Below are 12,010 nucleotides of genomic sequence, written 5' to 3'. Positions count from 1 at the left end.
TGTAATAGCACTTAGGAAATTGAATTAGTAAAGCTAGGTTATTTGAGATAGTTGTTTTAAGTAAACACTTTTTCAACCATGGAAGAGAAGTTGTCATAATTAATTAAAAGTTAGGATTCTTTCATTAACAACACCCGAGGGTTCCTACTAAAAAAAAGGGAAGTTCAATCCATTCACTTACTTAGCACTTTATTTTCTTGTCAATTAGGTAACTAGGTTAGTAATTAGGTAAACAATTTTTACAACTTTGAGTGATTTATTTCACTAGATAACTTTAATTAGACTGAAAATCATTTATTGGGAGATGACCTAGGGTTGACCCTATATTATATTAAGGTTAGCTTTAGTTTTAATTTTGAGGATAAGTAACAATTCTTATTAAAATTTTGGCATTGTTGTTGGGGAGTGTGTTTAGGTTTGATTTAGGGTTGTTTAGTGCTTAATTTACATTTTTTGTGTTTCTGGAAAAAATTTTGAAAAATTATAAAAATTTGTATTCCTTGTTTTTCTTAGTGTATTATTTGTGTTTTGTGTTCATTTTGGAAAAGAGAAAAAAACATTTAGTGCAATTTTCATTAGTTTAGTGTAGAGCTGAAATACTTTATTTCCAATGTCTTTGTATGAAATTGGAAATTCAACTAGGAACGAGTCTAGGAGGATTTTGATTTGAAATTTATTTCATTTCAAAGCTCTATATCTTAGCTTCATTTTGAAATTGGTTTAGTAAATTGTGGATGTGAGTATTGTCCTGTGCAATTTTCAAGAACTAACAAGGTCCAGGAGCCTTTATAGAGAATTTCTAAAACTCTATGGCAAATTTGAGTCAGGATATCTCTCACATTGTGTGTCCAAACTTCTTAGTTCTAGTCTTTAATTTCTCCTTTTTATCTTGGATTTATTTCTTATACTTATCATTTGCTTTGATTTTTCCTTTGTCTTATTGGAAAGTTTGTTGGAATCTTAGAACATCTTCTGGATGAAATCCTATTTTTCTAGAACTGTGGACCAACTTGTGAAAAATTCTAGAAATGATTGGGAAGGAATTTTGAGATGAAATTTTTATATCCTTATTCTCTATATCTATTCTGCTTCTCATAAAATTTTTAGGAGATTTTGACTATTGGATTTTCTTTGACAAAATTCACATGCTCACTTCTTCCAGGATGTAAATGGCAAAGTTTCCAAAGTGCGCATAATACCTTCTAATTAAGCCTTTCTAACTCTCTCTTCCTTTCTTTTTTTGTGATTTTTGTTTTTTTTTGCTTACTTGCTTAATTTTGTTTACATTGTTATTATGCATTTCAAGTTATACACTTGTAGAAGACATATTATTTGAGCTTCCTTAGTCATTCCATCATTTTTGAGCTTGAATTTATATCATTACTTGTAGACATAAGTTTTATTGCATTTTATGGCTTGGTTTCACCATCATGATTCACTCCATCCTTTATTTTACATGCACTCTTATCCACTTTCAGCACCTAACATTAATCATACGTCCTATTTTCCATAATCAATTTCAACCATATAACTTTGATTGTCCATCCTCATATTATGATCATTTTCATTCAAGTCAAAATTTTGAATTTTCTAATCCCATGAGCTTTGAATCCCATCTAAGTACTCATGTTGAGCATACACCACCTATTGATGTAGAGCATCTAGAAAAATTATGTGCACAAAGGGGTAAATTTTATTGTGTGCATTGTAAGGCTACCTCCCCCTTTTATGATTGTCCTATTCTAAAAGAATATTGTGAACCACATGGAGTAGCCCAAGCCTCACAAGAGAAAAATTATTTGTTTCAAGTTGAAAATATAAAAAAGTTGCTCATGAAGCTATTGAGAATATAAATACACCTTAAGCCACTCAATCTCCAAAAGAGAAAATGTCGATCCAACCATTACTTCAAGAGTAATGATTCTTCTTCACATTTGACTTTATCTAATGATGATCATAATGATTTGAATGATGATGACATAGATGAAGAAATTATAGTTGAATCACCTTGGTGTTTGATCATGAATCATATTGTGAAAAAATATATCCTTGGAGAAAACCACTTTGAGTTCACATGATAACTCTCTTGATTTGAATTCAAGTATTATTGAAAGCTTTGACTCTTCACTTAGCTTGAATGAAGAAAATGATATGGATATTGATGGTGGGGATTATATATTTTGTGTGCTTGAAATTCCAAAGCCTTCTTGTGATATTGTTGATGGCACATGAACTTGCTTCTTCTAATTATGATGTGTTTAAGAAAGGTTTTTTACCTTCTTTTGTAGGTGAGCAAGGCAATGTGGCCAAACCTTCTCTTGATTTCAATGAGAAACTTGTTCAACTTAAAGAGGCCATGGACTTGAATCAAAATTATGCACTAATTCCTCTTGAAAATGTGCCAGTTATAGAAGAAAAGCATGAGAAATCTAAGACCAATCATGAAGTAAAAGAGGCTAATGTGTAAGGCTTACATAGAATTAAGGACAAGTCACAAGAAGAAGAGAGTTTGGAGGACTTAAGGCACGAGGGAATTGAAGTTCAAGGAAATGACTTTGCAATGCTTAAGGTAAATTGAGTGATGTTGATTTTATGATTGAAGAATTTAGTGATGATCTTGCCTTATTGTCTAGTATTGATTCATACTCTCATACTTCCATCCATATCTTGTACTTTTTTGAATGATTATAGATGACAAAATTGTTTGGAAATTAATGAGTACTTGAATGATGATGACACATCTTCTCATGAATTACTTGATGATAATAAAATATCTACTATACTTGAGATTCATGGGAATGAGAAGGGTATTTTGTCTTGTGATGTAGGTTCAATCAAAAAAGGGGCAAATTTTAAAGAATCTTCTCCACTCAAGCTTGATGTCCATAATGTTCTCAAGATATTAGAGGAAAATTCTACCCTTGTAGTACCTTTGACCATTGAGATAATGGAAGGGACTGAAAGCTTACATGATGAGAAAGAAAAATCCATATCATACATCTTAGAGCCATTACAAATTGGTCCTGAGCCTCCACTAAGATGCTTGAAAAGAAAGTACAATGAGTAGTTGTATGCTTCTTCTTAAAGATGAAAACTTCAACTTCAAGAGTTTGTGGAGATTTAAATTAGGTTGTATCTTCTTCACCCTTTCTCTTTACTTACTTTATTTTATGCTTTAATTTGTTGATTGACTAAATTACAAGTGTAGGGGAGATAAATTTAGTGGGAAAGGTAGAATTTCATTCTTTTTGGTTATTTGTTTTGTTTGAAAAAAATTCTACACCAAACTTTTGTTATACGTGCATCCATATTGATCTTAACTTATTTCATTATTAGTTTATTCATACATTGAGGACAATGCATGATTTAAGTGTGGGGGAGGCACATAACATTTATTTTTTTTGTTTGGTTTTGAATTTTTTTTAAAAATTGAAAAAAAATTGCTTTGTTTAAGGTTACTTAATAACCTAACTCTTTGAATGGATATTTTGATACTTGAGATGTGATAATTTTAAGGATTGAAAAGGTGTAAAGTGAACATTCTTTTACCTTAAATTAATGGATTAAAGTGACACTTTACCCTTTGATAGAAGAGGCCAAACACTCATGTGTGATTAGTTCCTTAGTGATGTTACTCTCTAGAATTTGTTTTGTAATGCCCTTACTAACATTATCATACACTCTATTACAATCAATCCTAATTAATTCAAAATTATTTACTTTATAAACTTTGAAAACATTGGAATCCTAAATAAAAGATTTTTATAAATCACTCGGGCTATAAAACCCCATACACAGCAGAAGCCATAAGCAAGTGCATCAAAGATCGAGAAAACATGTGTAAGTTAGGAAAACAAAGTAAAATTTAGCATCGTGCACCACGGCTCATGTCACATGTGCTGTAGCATGTGGCACAGAGACCACAGCTGTTCACTTTATGCCGTGCACCGTGGCATGTGGGTACATATGCCATGGTGCACACACTTGATTTTGCTGCCATGATGCAGATTTCTAGTGTAAATTTTAGATGCACATCATTTTCACATTGGGATGGTTCAAGTGCCCACATGAAACTTATTTTGAAATCTAACTAATGACACTAGTTTTGTCTCAATCTGATATTTTTATCAAAAATTGGACACCCAAGTGCATTTTGACCATTTTATGCCAAAACTTTGTCCCTTAAGTGTCTAAATTTAAAATCAAATATCATTAGCCAATTTAAAATCAACTTCAATAGGGACATGTCTAGCTCATGAAATAGAAGGGAGAAACGTGGGAGGAGAGCTCAAACATAGAGAAGAGTAAGGGATGTGTTATGGCAAGCTAAATTAGGAACAAGGATAGTGTCTTTGACTTGTTACTTATCGGGTAAGTCACATACTGCCTTAAACTTCAAATCTATCCTATTTTCTCTTAGTTTTAACAAGTGAAAAAGTGAATTCAGGAGCTTCAAGGAGTTGATTTCTTACCCTATAATAATAGAAAGATTTTTTGAAACCAAACTAGTACTTTGTGACTGGTTAGAGTTAAAACAATAAAACTTTAGAGCTATAGACAAGAATTTCCCTGATATAAAAAGATAGTAGTGAGAGAAAATTTTTAGAAAATGTTAAAGCTTGGAATGAGGGCTAATTAGTGGTAATGTGTGTAATCGAGTATGAAACATGGAATTGATAGTGATTGAGTATTTAAATGTGATAATTGGAACTTTTGGTCAATACAAGAATTGACTCTGAACACCAATTCTTTGTAAATTCTAGCATGTGATGCATAAATTACGAGAAAGGAGCTTAGATAGGGTTGAAGTTATACGCGTAACCCTTTCTATCGAATAGAAGGGTTGAGGTAACTATATAATTTATTATGTTTATTAACTATTATAACTGTGTAGAAGTGAATATCAAATGATAAATTATGAATCTATGACTTTTATGCATGATTGTTATTGAAATGGTTTTTAACATGAACTTTGCATTGTGAAATGAATTTAAAAAGTTATTGATTTCAATGGATATATACATATATGATATGAAAGTATATATGTTGTGGAAATGTGTATAAGTAGTAGAAATTATGACAGAGCATGATTATAAGGGGTAGGAGTTCACCCAAAATATATAAGGATGTGTGTGTGTGGAGACATATGATTGAAAAATCCATATTGTCAGGCTGGCACCATGAGACATTCAGTGTAGCATTATATGTGCTGTTACTATAGGTAATCTAGTACAGCATATTATAGGACTATTACCATGGAACATCTGGGCAGTCTGGCAACTCCCTAGTGCCCATTAAGCTACGAATAGGAGTCAACAACACCTCTATCATAAGTGTGTAAAGAGGGAAACCATAATCTATAGGTGGGTTAGATTACCTTTATAACCAGGTGTTTTTACCACCAAAAGTGGGCTTGGGTTAATAAGTGGTTGATCCATGAGAGCCTATAGTTTCGTGTCAGGGAGCTTTGGAGGATCAGTGGATAGTTGATCATGCTTAGGTGTAAAAGTGTTTGAAACATGATTATACGCGAAAGTGATGATTTAGTTATGATATACTATATATATATATATATATGCTATAAAATGATTTCAATTACTTTAGCATGGTTATTTGTGTTATTAATGAACTATAATTGGTTACTAAAATTTTTATCTCACCCATGGTTATTTACATTTTTCAGGTTCTGGTACTAGTGGGTTAAAAGGAAAGGATATAGGTTGAGTGGACATATCTTGCCTAAGTCTTTGTAAGATATGATGTAATGATTTGTAAATTATTAGCCAAGAATATGTATAAGTTGTCATATGATTTGTAATGTACATAATTTGGTATATGATGATTTTTGAGCTCCCTAGCCCTTATATATGTGTGAACAATGAAATGATTGGATGGGCTAGTGGACGAATATAATTGTGTGTGAATTTGAGATGGGTGGAGATTATATGTGATGAATTGGCCATGCATGAGATAAAGAAGTGAAAATCCAAATTTGGCCTAAAGTGTAAAAATAGGTGATTTATAGGCCAAATTTATGTATGTGTGTTATATTATATATGTGTATGGTCAATTAGGTGTGTATTGTCCATTTGAACTTGGTCAAGGCCCAAAAAGTTGCTAATGACAATTGGTTTTAAATTGAGACACTTAAGTGGCAAAATTTTGGCAGAAATTGGTCAAAATGCACTTAGGCGTCTAATTTTTTATAAAAATATCGGATTGAGATGAAACTAGTGTCATTAGTTGGATTTTGAAACAAACTTCGTGTAGGCACTTACTATCTTAGTCGAATATTGTATGTGAAAATGGCACGCATTTGAATTTCATATTAGAAACTACCATTTAACAGTAAATTCAAGTGTGTGCGCTGTGATGCATATATCCGCATACCGTGGCGCACAACACAAAGTGAGCAACTATGGCCTTTGTACCACATGCCGCAGTGCATGTGGCATGAGCCACAGTTCACGATGCCAAATTTAACTTTTTTTTAATGATGCATATGATTTTCCAGATCCTTAATGCACATAGGTTTATTGATTCTGCAGTGTGTGTAAAGATTTATACTTGAGTGAGTTATAAAATGATTTCTAAAAAATCTTTTATTAGGATTCCTATATTTTTAGTATTTTCAACTTACATTATTTAAAGTGATTAGAAATTTTATAGTGGAGTATATGGTTAATGTCAGTGAGGGCATTATATATCGAACCTCCAATACTCCCCAACACAAAACCATAGCCTTTTCTGGATCAACCACTCATTGACTCGAGTATACTTTTGATAATAGAAACACCCAGCCAAAGGTAATCTAATCCACCTATGGACTATGATTTTCCTCTTCACATACTTGTGAGAGGCATTGTTGACTCCTAATTGCACCCTAACTAGTACTAAGAAGTTCTCAAACTGCCCGGATGTCCCATGGTAACAATCCCATAATATGTTGTATCAGATTATCTATAGTAACAGCCTATATAATGCTACATCAAATGTCCTATGGTGCCAACTCGATCATATGAATTTTTCACTCACATCTCGACACACATACATCTTCATATATCTTGGGTGAACTCCTACCCCCTATGATCATGCTCTTTTCACAAATCATTGCTTATCTCCACATTTTCATAACATATATATATAGACATACACATATATCAACTTAAATCAATTAACCTTTCAAATTGCAATTCACAAACTAATGTTCATGCTAAAACCATTTTCAATAACAAGTCATGCATAAAAAACTCATAAAACCACATTTTCTCATTTTGTATTTACTTCTACACAATTATAATAGTTAAATATAATAAATTATATGGTTATCTCAACCCTTCTGTATGATAGAAAGGTTTACTCATATAACTTCCTTACTCAAAACTCTTTTCACTCATCTACTCGTTATAAACTAGAATTTTCATAAAAATTGGCATTCAAAGTCAATTTTATTATTGACAAAAGTGTCAATTATTGCAATTAAGCACCTGATTGTTATCAATTCCATAATTCACACTCAATTACACGCATTACCACTGATTACCTCTCATTTCAAACTTTAACCTTTTCTATCCAAATTTCAATTTCTCTCACTACTCTCTCTACATTAGGGCAATTTGTGCCTATAGTTTTAAAGCTTTATCATTCTGACTCAAACTAGTCAAAAAGTATTAGTTTAGTTCTGGAGAACCTTTCTATTACTATAGGATAAAAAATTAACTCCTTAAAACTCTCAAATTCAATTTCTTACTAGTTAAAACTAAGAGAAAATACGGTAGAATCGGAGGTTAAGACAGTACGAGACTTACCCAATAAGTAACAAGTCAGAAACACCATCCTTGCTCTAGTACAGCCCCTACTCTTCTCCATGCTAGAACTACTTCCTCATGTTCTCCCCTTCTGTTTCACAAGCTGGACATGTCTCTATTAATCAAAGTTCTACATTATGCACCGTGACACATCTATCCCTCACCACGGTGCATGGCACAATAAGTAAAATCCTCACTATTCTCACATGCTTTGGTTTGAGATTTTCCTCTTTTACTCATATCTGTTCAAATAACATCCCAAGGAGTCAATACAACTTCTCACTATCCAGAACCCTAATCCCATATTAAATCACTAATTCAACCACTAATTAGTCATTAATGTAGGATTAGAAATTTGAGATGTTATAATTCTCCCCTCTTTTTAAGAATTTTGTCCCTAAAATTGAAATAACTCAACATATACACGTACTAAGGGAACAATTGAGGGTATAGCTACCTCATTTTAGCTTTTGTCTCCTAGGTCGCGTCATTAGGAGTCATACCCTTCCCGAATACTTTCACCAGTCGAATAGTCTTATTTCTTAGTTGCTTATTCTTCACATCTACTATTTGCTTTGGTTCTACTCTATAGGTCATATTCTACCGTAGCTCCACCTTTTTGAGTTGAGACACATGGAATACATCATGAATCCCATTGTGAAGGTAAGGCGATTTGATAGACAACAAGCTCGATTCTTTCTAAAACTTCAAACAGGCTCATGAATCTAGGTGTCAATTTCTTAGCTCTAATTGATCTTCTAATTCCTGTTACAAGCGTAACATTCAAAAATATGTGATCACCTACCAGAAACTCTAATGACCTTCTTCTTTGATTGGTATAGCTCTTCTACCTACTTTGAGTTATTGATAGCTTCTGTCCTATCAACTCAATCTTCTAAGTGGTTTGGTCCATAATATCATGTCCTAATATGCTTATTTTGCTCAACTCATTTCAATATAATGGCAATCTACACCTCCTTCCATATAGAGCTTGATATGGTACCATCTGAATGCTATAATGGTAACTATTATTATAAGCAAACTCAGCCAATGTCAAGTAGCAATCCTAGCTACCACACAACTCTAGCACACAAGATCACAACATATCCTTTAGAGTTTGAACAGTTTGCTCAATCTATCCATGGCTCTTTGCTTATAATGAATGCTATAGTGGCTCTTTGCTTAAACTTCAGAGTTTAAGGATGGTAAGCAATACTAAACTTTAATGTAGTACCCATGGCTCTTTGCAATACTCCCTAAAACCTGGATGTGGATCTTAGATTTGGATCAGAGACTATATCCTTAGGCACCCTATGCAAATGCACAACCTCACAAATATAGGTCTCTGCTAACTTTTCTAGAGAATCACTGATCCTGATGGTTAAGAAATGAGCCGACTTCATCAATCGGTCTACAATCACCTAGATAGCATCATGCGTCAACTGAGTTCTTGGCAATTTGGAGATGAAATCCATAGAAATGTTGTCCCATTTTCACTTAGGTATCTCTAGTTGCTGTAATGTCCCAGTAGCCTCTGGTGCTCGATCTTTACATTTTGACAAGTCAGACACCATGCTACAAACTCAGTTACATCTCTCTTTATTCCTAGTCACCACCAGTAATACTTCACATCTTGATACATCTTTATAGCTCCTATGTGAATAGTGTACTTGCTGAAGTATGCTTCATTTAAAATCACCTTTCTCAAATTTGCATCATTAGGCACATAAATTCTATCTTAGTATACCACAAATCCATCATCATTAAAGCTAAAATCCTTAGTTAGATTTGACTCAACCTCTTCTCGAATCCTAATAAGATACTTATCTTCCAACTGCGCCATTCTCAACTACTTCCAGAAATTACTACTGATCACAGTAGTATAGGCACCAACTAAACCTTCCAATGGTGCATCTTGTTAAGAATTGATGAAAGACTCCATCAAATTGTACTCTTAGACCATCAAATTAGCTACATGTAGCATCTTCTTGCTTAATATAACATCCTAAGTTTTAATTCCCTGATTAATTAAACCTAATTAGGGTAATTAAGTAAGTTGAAGTGGTGTGTGGCCAGAGAAATCTAATAATCATATTTGATGGTATTTTAGCCTAGTTGTGGGTCTGGAATCGAGGTGGGCCACCCGAGCATCAAAAGGAGAAGAAAAGGAAGAGTTGATATTGCTGTGCCACACGCCGCAACATGAAGATCATCCACCTTGGTGCACAGACATTTCTGAACAAGGGAGGACCTCTATGTGCCATGCACCACATCGCATTATGCGTTCGCCACAGTGCATGGCCATTTTTTATAATTTATTAGACACAAAATGAGACAAAAATAGAGAGAAAGAAAAGAGAAGAAATGAAGAGGCATGCCAGTGCTCAGTGTAACATTCTAACATTCTGAGTTTTAATTCCTGGATTAATTAAACCTAATTAGGGTAATTAAGTAAATTGAAGTGGTTTGTGGCTAGAGAGGTCTAATAATCATGTTTGACGCTATTTCAGCCATAGTTGTGGGCCTGGTATTAAGGCAGACTATCTGAGCATCAAAAGGAGAAGAAAAAAGAAGAGTTGAAGTTGTTGTGCCACACGTCGCAGTGCGTAGATCATCCACCACGGTGCACAGCCATCTCTAAGTGAAGGAGGACCTCTTTGTGCCATGTGTTGTGGTGCATTGTGCATCTGTCACGGCGCACAGCCATTTTCTGCACTTTATCATACGTGAAATGAGACAGAAAAAGAAAGAAAAGAAAAGAGAGAAAGGAGAGGCGTGCCAATGAGCCTAGGGTTTGCTTAGGGACCACCTTGAGAGTATTTTGAATGCTACAAAATATCATACTCATTAATCTCCACATTTCTTCCACATTTATGAGTTTATGGTTAGGATTTGATAGTAGAAGTGGGATTTCAGTCCATATAGGTTATGAGTCCGAATTTGTTAACTCAAATGGAGTTAATGGGGGTAGATTAAAGTATTCAAACCAAGATATGATGAATTTTAGTGTCTTGGGTTCTTGGGCACAATAAATACCCAAAAATCTCATTTATTTTAGGTGGTTGGAAGTTTGTGATGCCATTAATGGGGATTTAATAGCTCATTAATGTTATTAGGGGATAAAGGTAACTGTTAAACCCAATGATTAGGCTCCACCCCTTGTAAAGTGGAGGTTGGGCAATTTAGAAGTAGAGATTGAGGGTTTAAATGTTTGAGTTTGTTATGTTGATGGAATTCAACTTGGTTGATTGTAGTTTTAGCTCTTGGTCATCTATTAGAGTGAAAACTTAAACTTGGAAGCTAATTGATTGACGGGTAAACCTTTGATTTCTCAAAGGTTTAAGGTAATCGGGAAAAACTCTACTTTAGGTAGTTATATATTAATTGATTGTTGAGTGCAAATGGTGAATGTTAGATGCATGAGATTGATTTTTATGTAAAACTATATATATGTTTCATTGAGTGCATAGAAATGCTATTTTTGACTTAAAAGTGCAATATGCAAAGTTAAGAAAGTTTTAACTATGAATATTATTTTTGTTGTTGAAAGTGTGTGATGAGGTAAAGAGGTAGTTGTTTGTTAATGAAAAATGGATTTTTGAGAAAAGGTGAGAATACACACTTGGGTAATGCAAGGTCATGAGACCAACATGGTTGTGATAATAGTGAATAAATTAAAGCAAACAAGTAAACTCAAGTGAGTAATAATTATGGCATGATCAGTAGCGAGAGTTTGCCTAGAAATTTGGGAGTAGAGAAAATCCATATGGTAATTAGGCTGCCCTCCGGTACATGGAGGCTATAGCCTTGTCCCACTATTTGTCGAGGGACTATCCCACAGTTTGTCGAGGGACTAGAAATTTACTATCTCCACTGATTCAATAAGGAGAGTAGCCTAAGGTATGGGACACCCTAGGGATTTGAGAATGGGGGAAGTCATGGTCCAAGAGTGAGCCCTATAATCTTTGGCTAGGTCACATCTCACAATTAGTGAGTATGGGTAGTCCAGTCACACAGACAGAACCCTAATCAGTGTTATAGCTCACGATTTTATTCTGAGGAAATAAGAGGATATAAGATTGGTTGATCATTGCCTAAGTAAATATAGGATGTGTCACATGTGGTAAGTGGTGGCAAGTCACAAGAGTATGGATCTTGTCACATACCTGAGAATATTGTGACAATGCAGTTAGTTAGGTGAG

Source organism: Prosopis cineraria, unplaced genomic scaffold (assembly GCF_029017545.1).
Source record: "Prosopis cineraria cultivar Desert tree isolate PC_DT_omini unplaced genomic scaffold, ASM2901754v1 PC6, whole genome shotgun sequence".
In the NCBI taxonomy this organism is placed as follows: Eukaryota; Viridiplantae; Streptophyta; class Magnoliopsida; order Fabales; family Fabaceae; genus Prosopis; species Prosopis cineraria.
Note: the sequence above shows the minus strand (reverse complement) of the source record.